This window comes from Adiantum capillus-veneris, chromosome 13, assembly GCF_014529385.1.
Source record: "Adiantum capillus-veneris isolate H3 chromosome 13, ASM1452938v2, whole genome shotgun sequence".
NCBI lineage: Eukaryota > Viridiplantae > Streptophyta > Polypodiopsida > Polypodiales > Pteridaceae > Adiantum > Adiantum capillus-veneris.
Window position 1 is genome coordinate 10,757,633 of NC_140943.1, and position 12,256 is coordinate 10,769,888.

Sequence of the window (12,256 nt, forward strand, 5' to 3'; positions counted from 1 at the left end):
CCAATTCTTGGACATTGCTGCTAGTGTGACTTGAGCATTGATCCAACGGCTATGACTCAGCCGCTCTAACCACGGAGCTTTCCACTTTTCGGTGTCCCAATTTTAGCAACCTTTTTGGGTCGACGAGCCCACAAATAGGGACCCGCCCCATTCCTGCCCCTGTATCCTTTATGCTGAATTCATGCACACAAAAGTATACCCCGGCAAAACAAGGTAAACCCCCCCTCCCCCCCCCCCCCCCCCCCCCCCCCCCCAAAAAAAAAAAAAAAACAACCCACCCCCAAAACATAAAAAATAAACTAAAAAAAATCGAATGACTAGAGCTTTGTTGAGACAACTCATTTGTTTCAAGAACACAGTCGCAGCTCGTGTGCTCTGCTTCCTCTCGGTGGCAGCTACCATCGCCAGGTAAGATCATGGCTTAAAGTTTTGAAGTGAACGCGCGCGCTCGCTCTCTCTCTCTCTCTCTCTCTCTGAGAGAACAGAAATGTTCATCCGCTCAACGGCACGCTTGTGTACACACACGTGAGCTGCGTTCCATACATTCTGGCATTGGTGAGATCATTCATTAATGTCTGGCCCTGGTGTCCTCTTTGCTATCCCTGGTTTTTGGTCAGGCTTCTTCTTCACATTGAAGACCTTATGCAGACATAGGTGGGCTTGGTAAGCCATTCATCTCATAATATTCCTGCTGAGGAAAGTATTGATCGGATAAGAGTTATTCTGTTTGAGGAGTCACGGTTTCAAAGCCTAAATTGGATAGAAAAGGACCTGAACATTTATGAGCTTTTCGCTTCCATGCCTTTTTGTACTGCTTGCATTTCTACTCTTTTCGACAGTGTCTCAGTGTATGCCATGCCTGTACTATCTAGGTGGTGGCAATCTTTGCATGGTGTTAGTGTCAACTGATCTTCGTGCTATATCTGTTTCGACAGCCCTAATCTTTGGATATTCCTTCTTTGACGTGGGTCTGTCACAAACTTATGAAATGGCACTGCCAGATGTATGGGTGGAGGTTATACGGATGCTGGTTGATGACGTGACACTGCTGTAAGGACGCTTTGATGATGTGCGACTGATGACATAGCTGTCCCATTGCAGAAACTCTTATTGGCAGCCCTTATGTGGGAACTTTGTGTACAAGTTGTTTTTACTAAAATATTGCTTTTGAGAGTCGACTACCTTTCAGCGAGGCGAGTGTGCCAGACACGCTCAAATTATGTGAATGGTCTCTTTGAGTAGAAAGTAGTTGTCCTATGTTGCTTGACAGTGATACAGTAAACAAATACTGCAAGGGGAGCCTACCTTAGCGGTCATTGCATCTCACAAGAAAACTCTGTGGCTTTTTTGTCGCTTGTTATAATCACCCATTGAATGGATGACTCACCGAAACATGTAAATTTGCATTGAAAGACTTGAAAAGAAACGAGGAGATCACACTTGCACTTCGTACGTAGACAACACGAGAGCGGCGGAGTTCTGTTCTAGAGAGTATCGACCCTCAAGCGAGCACCCCTTGCGATATTTCTTTATTTACAATTGTGCCGTCACGCGATCATAAACTGAGTTACAACTAAGGCTAGGCCTCAAATTTAAAGGCACCAGTGCATAAAAGCGTTGGAATTAGGGTTGCAAGAAAACACACACAGCTTGGAGAAGACGAAGGAAGCTCTGGCACACAACAAAGAGTATATTACTTAGTGTGCAATGGAATGATTGATAGCCCTAGAGTGATGGGCGTATATACAATGCACCTCCTAGCGAGGGAAAAAATGCCTTGGCAGTCCTAAGTGTGTTCACACACATCACTACCACATGTATATGGTAACAAATCTCCCCGGGGAGTGATGCGGTGAACGAGAGCTTGCACTTAGAGTATAGGGAAGTGCCATGCCCTGATGACATGATCAGTCCACAAAGGGGAGTGAGTCCAAAGCTTTGCGGAAAGCTTCTCACTTCTCACAAGACAATGCCTTTGTGAAACGATCTGCAAGGTTGTCCTGTGTTCGCACATAAGCCAAGCTGATCTCTCCTGCTAAGAGCCTCTCCCTGACATAGTGGTAATGCACCTCAATGTGCTTTGTGCGAGCATGAAAAATTGGGTTCCTCGCAACTGCCAATGCTCTCTGATTGTCAGTGTAGATAGTGTTGGCAGTGTCCTGTCTTAACACCTAAATCAGCCATAAGGCATCTGAGCCATACACACTCAATCGTAGCTGTGAAGATTGCGTTGTACTCAGCCTCACAATTGGAAGTGGCCACAGTAGCTTACTTCTTGCTCAACCATGATATCCATGAGCTGCCAAGCATGAAACAAAAACCACTTGTGGACACTCGTGTGTAAGTACTAAGAACAACCAACCCAATCTGAGTCTGAAAAAGCATGTAAATTTGGCGGCAATGATCCCCTCTTGGGATAAAACAAGCCAAGATGTAAAGTGCCACTTAAATAGCGAAAAATCCTCTTGACAGCGTGCCAATGCTTAGACCCTAGGCTATGCATGAATCTGTTGACCTGTGAGACTGCAAACTGAATATCCGGCCTTGTGTTGTATACATAAATGAGGCAGCCAACAACAGTTTGGTAAAGAGTGACATCGGCAAGATCACCAGCATCATGAAGACTCAATTTTAAACCTATTTCCATGGTAGTGGCAATAGGTTTGCAATCCTCAAGTCAAGACTTACATATCAATGTCTCTATGTAACTTTTCTGACACAAGGCAATACCACCATCACACTGCTTCAATTGTATACCCAAGTAACGATGCAACAACCCGAGTTCTTTCATCTTGAAAGTAGCATTCAAATCAGCCTTAAATTCAATAGTATCTCTCTCTTTTGGTCCAATGATCAACAAATCATCTACATAGAGAACCACATTGAGAAGTAGATCACCCTCACGCTTTACATACAATGTGCTTTCTGTTGGACTGTTACGAAAGCCTTGTTTGACCAAATGAGTGTCGGTCTACTCATACCAAGCACGAGGAGATTGCTTCAACCCATACAAATCTTTCTTACATTTGCACACTCTATCTTCTTGTCCTTTCTTGACAAAACCGCGAGGCTGCGTTACATAAACTTCCTCAAATATGCCACCATTCAAGAAAGCAGTAACAATGTCTGACTGATGTACATCCCAACCAAAATGAGTTGTCAATGCACATAGAAAACGCACAGTAGTCATACGACAAGTGGGAGCAAAAGTCTCTTCATAATCTATGCCTTTTTGCTGTGCATAACCTTTTGCAGCAAGTCGAGCCTTATAGCGATCAATCTCACCATCCGGCTTGCGTTTCAACTTGTAAACCCACTTCGTACCAATGGTCTTTTTGCCAGGAGGCAAATCACCTAAAGTCCAAGTGTCATTTTCTATAAGTGCATCATATTTTGATTTCATGGCAGCCATTCAATTTTCTGAATTCTGTGCTTCATCAAAAGACAGAGGTTCCTCAACATCATGTAAGCTAGACATGGCCAAAGCTTAACAATTTGATGCATAAGATGCATGGCGAGAACCTGAACGAGTCCGACTAGACAAAGGTGCATCCAATTTATTGTCACGCAAAGTATGCACCAGCCGTTTAGGCATACCTCTAGCTTGCTCATTCTCAGCCCTTTCCTCCTCAAGTACATCATGTACATCTGTATGAGTACTAGGCTGATCTGTAACATTTTCAGAAACCCCCATAGACTGTATATTTGCCTCATTGGAATCTACATTCAAACTTCCACCACTGAAAAGAGACAACAAAGTGTCATAAATGTCTTATGACCTTACATTACTGTCTCTAGTACATGACAACAAGTGCTGAACAGAATCTTCCACAAACACAACATCCAGTGAGACCAAGATACGCTTTGTTTGGGGTTGATGCAACCTGTAACCTTTGCTTTCAGCACTATAACCAACAAAACTACATTTGACAGCCTTATCATCCAATTTCATGCCCTGCATTTATGGCACCAAAGCATATGCCAAACAACCAAAAACAAGCATGTGCTCAATAGAAGGCTTTCTATCATGCCATGCTTCATATGGAGTCGTATGAGATTGAGAGATAGAGAGAGAAGAGAGATACGACACCAGAGACGTTATAAAACCCTCCTCCGAAGGCCCCACTCTCATCGGCGAGAGTGGTCTACTTATGATTGCACAATCTGGTACAAATGGTATGCATGAGACTGATGCAAGTCTAGGCTATGTCGACGATGACGACGGTGATGACGAAGTCGACCTAAGGGCTGAAATCTGCAATCTTTTATCTGCTGTCCAAAAATGCTATGGGCTGAAATCTGCCAATCTTCTATCTGCTGAATTCTGACTCTATGTCGGTGGCGATGTCGATGGTGACGATGCGACGACGACGCGCTGAAAACGCAGATGCTGAAATCTGCTTTTTCCGGGCTGAAACTGTAAACATGGCAGAAACTGACCGTGCGGTGAGGAACTGTTGCGGGAAGGTGAGATCTGCGAGGTTCGGGACTTGATCTGTGATGTCTAAAGGCTGAAAACTGAAAACGCTGGTGGTCCTTGATGTTTCGTCGCGATGATCTGCAAAAACGCTGAGGTTGTGCTGCAAATAAAAAACGCTAGGGGCTGAAATTGGTCTTTCTGTCGCCGTGGTTTTTCAAATGCAAAAACGCTAGGCTGATCTGCTGTGTAGCGATGGCGCCGGGGCTGATCTGCTGTGCACCAACACGCTAGGGCTGATTTGATCCCAAAACGCTAGCTTTAGGCTTCTGATCCAAAAACGCTAGGTCTCCTAGGGGGTTCTGCTGAGAAATTGCCTGTTGAGCATGGAGCTCCTGCTGCCTCTTCTGCCATTGAGTGCTAACTTGGGTTTGCTTATATACAAACTTAGCAAAATTGCCCTACCTACTTTTGTTGGAAAGTCGCTTAAATTAATAGGTGAAAAATGCCAAAGGGAAAATAGACTAAATGCACTGGAAAAATCCCTTAACTGATTCTAATGGATTCTGATGGGAATACTGATGATCATGCTGTGTGCAACCAGAGGATATGCATCTATGCTAAGTGACTGGGCATGCACGGTCTACGAATAGACTCACAAAAGTGCCAGATCACTTCTAATCTAGACTGACTGGACTCACTGAACCCTGATCATGTTGTAGCTTGTCCACGGACACATAGGGTTGGATGTGTCACGTGACAATATACTGTTCGGAATGCATAGTTCTTTGAATTGCATTTCATATAATGTGCGGGGGGTTATGCAACCACGACAAGTGGCGACTTACCTGGCACTATGTAAGGCGGACATAGTTGTTCTTTGAGAGCATAACCAACACCATTTCGTTGGACAAACTTCCTTATTTGCCGGTTATTGGATGGCTTATGTGTCACCAGCGTGTGACTACTATCTATCCTTTTTGTTGATTTCTTTCTTATTATCTATTTACTTTCACTTTTTGGAAACACCCCTCGGGAAATCTAACTGCCCTGCATTGCATAGCTAGTGTGGAACTGTCCAGAGGGAGTCCATGCCTGAGGGCAAGAGAGCACTAAGGTTGGACAAGGACTATGGTTAGCCAAGTGGGGTCATTGACTAGCCAAAGTGGAATCCTTTGCTACAGAGGCTACATTTCAGTTCTGGATGTGACCGCAGTGTACAAAGAGGGTCGGATGACCTAGAAAGATACAATGGCAGCATCTCCTAAAATTTAGGGAACTGCTATTTTGGGACGTGAAAATGTGTTTGCGTCATTACCTCCGGAATGACAAGGGGAACATTTTCTTACTCTGTCGTGAAGTCAATTGGGCAACCGGTTGAGAGATTTTTAGGCGGCAACCCCGAAACGAGAAAATGCTTATAAATGTGCCAAGTGGCACCTTCTGGTGCACTTTCCCGCAACAAGAAGTGGCGCTGAATTTGAAGGAGGGAGAGCCTCATTTTCAGTTTTGTCACAGGTTAAGAGCTATGGAGTGCTTGCTTTCCCTCTTATGCACAGTGCGGTGCCAGGAGTGATACCCTGCACGCTACGCACTGCCCTCTCTCTCCCCTTTGGCAGTATGTGATGCCCCTCTAGTGGTTTCTTCATTTGACCAATGTACAGTTGTGTGGGTTCATGCGCGATTGCCGAGGCAAGAGCCTCTTGCACAGGTACTGGATTAGCTAGCGGCTAATCCCCCCGCAGGTACAGGTGAATTCGGAGAGGTTTCATGCCAGAAATCTCGTCCGATTCAAAGGGCAAGTAGCCCTACAGGTGCGGGAGCTCGAGGACTTGCTAAGGATGTGACCGGCACGCGAAACGGAGCCTGAGACAGTAAATTACAGCCTGCTGTGTATTTTTGCAGGTTTAGGGTTTTGGCCCTAAACGGACCCTAGTACCCCCAGGAGGTTCGGGGACGCAAGGGGACCGCTGTACAGGCGATCTGGCGCATTTTCAGGGCTGAAAACAGAGAATTCAGCGTGCTGCAGATTCTCGCCAGGTTTTGCAAAGTGCCCGTATGCGTCGGGAAAGTCGGCCAATGCGTGGGAATATTGACTGTGAAGGGTTCTAGTACAGTTATGCTGTCGAAATCGGGCTGGAACAGTGGAAATTGAGCCGAGTTTGTGCGGGGCAGCTTGTAGGGAACCACAACGTTTATTCCCTCTTTTGAACAATAAAGAAATACCGAAAGGGGCGCCTAAGTTAGGGGCCAATCTGGTGTCCGTCTACTCATACAGGTGCAATCTAGCAGCCTGTATCCCTCTCCCCTTTGTTGTGTCTTGAAAGTACAGGTAAAATAGATGACTAATAATGGGTGAAAGCTAAATCAAGGTTTAAAGTAAAGTCTACCGTCCTTTTTGGATTGAACAGGCCGGTTTCATTATGTGTATCGACTGGTTTTTTTGGAGTGCTCATGCTCGTTCGGCATGAGCTCTTCTTGACTTTGGTCTGCAATGACCCCGATGGGAGATGGATGGTTGTCCAATGTATTGTTAATGGGGAAGTATTTGAATTCGGTGGATTATATGCATACAGAGCGTGTGTTGATCGAGCACGGTTGTGGAGTGGCGTCTCCTTGTATTCTTGGTGTTCCAAATTCTTTTCTCTGTGGGGATTTTAATAATGCTCCGAATATCATAGACAATACTACTGGGCGCTCTCATATGCTTCGGGTGGAATGCCAATCATGGGATCATTTTATGCTGACTTGTCATGGTTTGAATTTATTGTCTCTTTTGAATGCGGATGATCCTGGATTCACATTTCAACATAATGCTCAATCCATGTATCGTGCTCGACTAGATCGCTAGTATCTTTTCAATATGCAGTAGTATGATGACTTTGTATGTGACGTAAGGATTGATTACACCCTGTGCCTCTCAGATCATGCTCCCATTTGTTTGAAATTGCGCTTCGGATCTTTTTCTGCTGACGGCTCCCTTCCTAGGAAACATCTTTTGCATGTCAATAATGCTTATCTTAAGCATGATCTTTTCCGCTCTATGATTGGGGATATAATCCCGCCTTTGACTTTGCAGATGCATCTTTTTTTTTCGACACACCAGAGGGCCCACAGGGGGAGGTGCTTATCCCTTCCAAATATTAGCCATGTTACATGGTTGAGCAAGGGCCGCGTACCATCGGGCAAGAGCCACGCGTAGGCATCACCATGGCCACCTAATTGATGCACCACATGCTGGGAACGACGGAGAGAACTCGTAGCAACCAGCTGCAGATGCATCTTGATATGTACATTGTCACAAAGTGATGACGTGGCGGGACCACCCGGACTTTCCGCTAACTGGCTGACGTGGACAGGCGATACGAAAACGATGACGTGGCCTGCTGATGTGGCATATTGTACGGAATTCCACTCTGTTGTGCTGGATGCTTTTATTGGCAGATTTTGAGTCAGTTGCTTTTGGAACAAATTGCTTTTGAGTTTAACAACTTTTGGGGATCTGCTTTTGGCATCCCTTGTACGAATAAAAGAACCCTTAGGGCCTCACTTCTCAGAGCATCTGGACGTAGAGTTTGAGAGTAGAAGACCCCGAGGGAGTTGTACTTTGCTAGTTGTGAATTATTTTAAGTGATTCTCTCGTGTTGTGACCGATTCTCGACTTGGGGTGCCCAAGCTTGTGACAGTGGTATCATAGCATTAGGCGTGTGCTTTTCTCAAAGCATACCGGTCGTATCAAAGAGCAAACAGGGCACTTGGGCAATTGTTATTTCTTCGTGTCCTGACCCCTAACTTATTAGCCATTCCCACCCTTCATCATGCATCGGGCGCGCTCCTGACTTCATCGCTCTGTCTTACAGGGCATAAGCCATAAAGAACCCCAAATTACACATGGGTTCTTGAAGAACCTGAGGGAGATAACACCTCTCAACGGGAAGGCAAAGAAAAGATGAGCGGCGTGGGAACTGAAGAAAAGAATAAAGACTTTCGATTTTTTTTTTTTGGGTGGAGAAGTTTGCCTGAGCAGAATACAAGCGTCCATTGCAGGTTGACATGGGTGTGAAAAGATTGATGAAGTACTCCAGAGACCTGAGATTTGCGAAACACCTGAAGAATTACCCGATTGATGAGATTCACTTGAGATGGCGTGAGACCATTGAGTCTCCTTTCAGGATGGGGTGGAAAGGTGAAAGGACAGACGATGCAGAAAAGCGGAATCTTTACTCGCAGGAAGAGCTGAAACAGAATCGTTGACTTGAAGATGAACCAGATACTGGAAAGGACACCGAAAGGGATATTGATGTACTGACAATCTACTCGCTTATATATGGATTGGGAAGCATGGAGCCGGACATCCACTCTTTTGCAACGAGGTGAGCTATCTCCTTGCCTGCTTTGTAGGTGAAATCAAGGATGAGATGGTGAGATCGAGAGCGACGACAGCTCAGGAATGAATCGGTTATCCTTTCGATTCAAGAAAGAATGATGAATTTGAATGGATGATGATGCATGTTGAATGATTCTGGTGCATCAAGACTCCCATATGAATGAGATGATTGGATACTGTGGTGAGCGCATCAAGAGTTCCTGCGGGATGAGATGGCTACATAGGGATCTAGGTGCATCAAGACTTTTGGACGGATAAGGTGACTATATGATTGAAACACCGTGTTCAGTATGAACTAAATATGTGAATGAAGAACTTTGAAACAGGAATTTCCCAAGGTAAATCTCATTTATATATGAGACTAATGTTGTTTGAAAGAACTTTCTAGTTGTGTGCAGATAACAGGTGAAATCGATGATGATGAATGCAATTGCGAGCAATGACCGCTCCAGATTGAACTCGATAAGTATCATGAATTTTGAATGAAGCCAATGTGGTATGGAAGAACTTGCTATTTGCGAATAGATAACAGGATCTAGAAAGAAAGACGGAACAAAATAAAGAATGAGATGATGATGACTTTGGAGCAGTGACAACTCCCGAATGAACTGAATCTCAAAAAGAGCGAGAAGATACTCGTTCAGGAACAGATACTGACTTTCCAAGACAGGAAAGAGAAAGGTAAAGTGAATTGTGGATCTTAGATAAGAACCGTCTGACATTGAATGCGAAATGAATGGAGGAGGACGACGTAGCAGATACTCCTCAGATTTGGAACTTTACGTTGACGCTTTTGGTCTAGCAGTGGCTATTCCATGAGTTCCCACAGATCAACGGGTTGAATCTGGTGCAGGCAGGACTGCACAAGAGGGGAGTTACTCTGCTCCTTTGTCACATATTACCTAGAAAGAATAAAGTCATTGATTTTCCTTTGGATTTCAGGGATACTGATGGGTTGATAGTATTCTGTTGAATGACTTTATGAGAGAAGTACTTCGACTTGGGATCCCCGAAAATGATTACTTGCACACGACAATGCTTGAGTTGAAAATCTCTATAGACATGATCGCAATATAGGATTAGTTAACCCGACATCAGTGAGGTTCGAAATGGATCTAGATGTGGTAACTAAATACGTTGCTGGCAGTCATGGTCTAAGATTTGGAATGAATTTTTTGTGATTGATTTGTCATGTGATGTCCAGTGATGTCATGTGCAGTGATGTGACTGTTGTCTTTGTACAAGTGCTAGATGTGTCGTGTCTAGTGCATTGGTACTTAAGAGTCAGTGTCTGTTGAAATGGTTTATGGCCTCTATCTGTTTTGTAGGCGTAATCGAGGGCGATTACAATTCTTTCAAGAGGGGGGTATGTCACAAAGTGATGACGTGGCAGGACCACCCAAACTTTCCGTTGACTGGTTGACGTGGACAGGCCGTACGAAAACGATGATGTGGCCCGTTGACGTGGCAGTACGATGCTGACGTGGCAGACTGTACGGACGTACGTAATTTGCACTGCTGAATGATAGATTGTATGGAATTCCGCTTTTTGTGCTGGATGCTTTTACTGGCAGATTTTGAGTTATTTGCTTTTGGAACAAATTGCTTTTGAGTTTAACAGATTTTGGGGCTCTGCTTTTGGTATCCTTGTAAGAATAAAAGAGCCCTAAGGGCCTCAAAGCATTTGGACGTAGAGTCTAAGAGCCGAGGACCCCGATGGGTGTTGTACTTTGCTCAAGATTCAATAAAATAAAGAAATACCGAAAGGGGCGCCAGGTTTTGTGGCCAATACCTCTGGGCACGGAACTACACCGGGCCATGTCGTCTCGAATTGAGCTGTGATTTAAAATTGTGAATTATTTTAAGTGATTCTCTCGTGTGTCGTGCCTGATTCCTGACTTGGGGTGCCCAAGCCTGTAACAGACGCAGCCTGGTTTCGCTTTGTTATGGGTGTTCAATGTGTTGTCCAAGATTATGCAGGTTTTATTTGTCATAGTTGGGAGGCCAAGTTCAGTAGGCAAAAGATTGTCAAAGGTTGATGCACTTGTCCAACACTTCCTCTCTTACTGAGATTCAGTTGATTGAGTTGCTTTCTACCCGTACTAATGTTACGTCTTAATGATGAGAGGAAATTGGCCAAGTGGCAGACTCGCGCTCGCCAACAGGCTTGTATTGATAAAGGCTGTGCTTCGAAACAATTCTTCCAGCACTTGCATCATTCTCGGCAGTCGCAAGCTATCAAGAGAATTAAACTTCCATCCAGGGAGTGGACCTCTTTCCTACTGGAGTTGGCTTAGGCTATGCACTCGCATTTTAGCAAGCTTTTTGAGGCTCCCTTACTTCCCACATGAGAAGCTTGCCAGCGCGTCAATTGTTCCTATCGCATGTGCCTCCCATCCTTTCGGTACAGAAGGCTGAAGACTTGGAAGCCATTTTCACCGAGTCGGAATTATATGCCAGCTTGCTTGACTTGGGTCGTTGGAAAGCTCTCGGTCAATTGTTCTCATCGCATGTGACTCCCATCCTTTCGCTACAGTAGGCTCAAGACTTGGAAGCCATTTTCACCGAGTCGAGATTGTATGCCAGCTTGCTTGACTTGGGTCATTGGAAAGCTCCGGGATGACCGAAAGTTGCCCTTGTTGTTGTCACGTGACACATCCAACATTATGTGTCCGTGGACAAGCTACACCATGATCAGGGTTCAGTTAGTCCAGTCAAGTCTAGATTAGCAGTGATCTGGCACTTTTGTGAGTCTGTTCGTAGACCGTGCATGCCCAGTCACTTAGTGTAGATGCATATCCTCTGGTTGCACACAGCATGATCATGAGTATTCCCTTCAGAATCCATCAGATTTAGTCAGGGGAATTTTCCAGTGCATTTAGCCTATTTTCCCTATTTTTGGTATTTTCACTTATTATTTTTAAGTGACTTTCCAACAAAAGTAGGTAGGGCAATTTTGCTAAGTCAATACATAAGCAAACCCAAGTTAGCACTTTCTGGCAGAAGAGGCAGCAGGAGCTTCCCGCTCAACAGGCACCTTCTCAGCAAGAACCCCATTAGTACCCCCAACGTTTTTGGTTTTCCTTCATCGTCGGGCATTTCCCTCACTTGGGGTTTTCAGCATTCCCATGATCGCCATCATTTCCAGTCCCTAGTGTTTGCAGATTTCCCGCATCGCCAGCACATCAGATTTGCATAGCGTTTTCACTAACGCTAGGAAGTGTCACCAGGAGGTGTATTTTTAGGAGGTGTATTTTTCCTGTTGCCTTCCGTAAATAAGTATTAGATATATTTATTTTATTTTTACTTGTTTGTCCCAAAACCCTTGAAAAGGTGCAAGTGGACATTGCATGGCCAGTGTGAAACGGCTGCAACCAAATGGGTTTCTCACATCGGGGATCTAGGTCGGTTAGACAGGGATTGCCCGGGCCAGTTAGCACTTGAATTCTGAT

At 44.8% G+C, this 12,256-nt stretch overlaps 1 protein-coding gene across 4 annotated transcripts in view; it reads left to right on the forward strand.

Annotated features, from left to right (window-relative positions):
• The first annotated feature begins 296 nt into the window (after positions 1 to 296).
• LOC147443601 (uncharacterized) overlaps positions 297 to 12,256 on the forward strand; it is a 52,819-nt gene continuing 40,859 nt past the window's right edge. For 3 of the 4 annotated variants that reach the window (XM_086526400.1, XM_086526399.1, XM_086526397.1), the window contains exon 1: positions 297 to 408. The gene's annotated coding sequence lies outside the window, so the exon portion shown is untranslated. The other variant, XM_086526398.1, reaches the window with a different exon arrangement.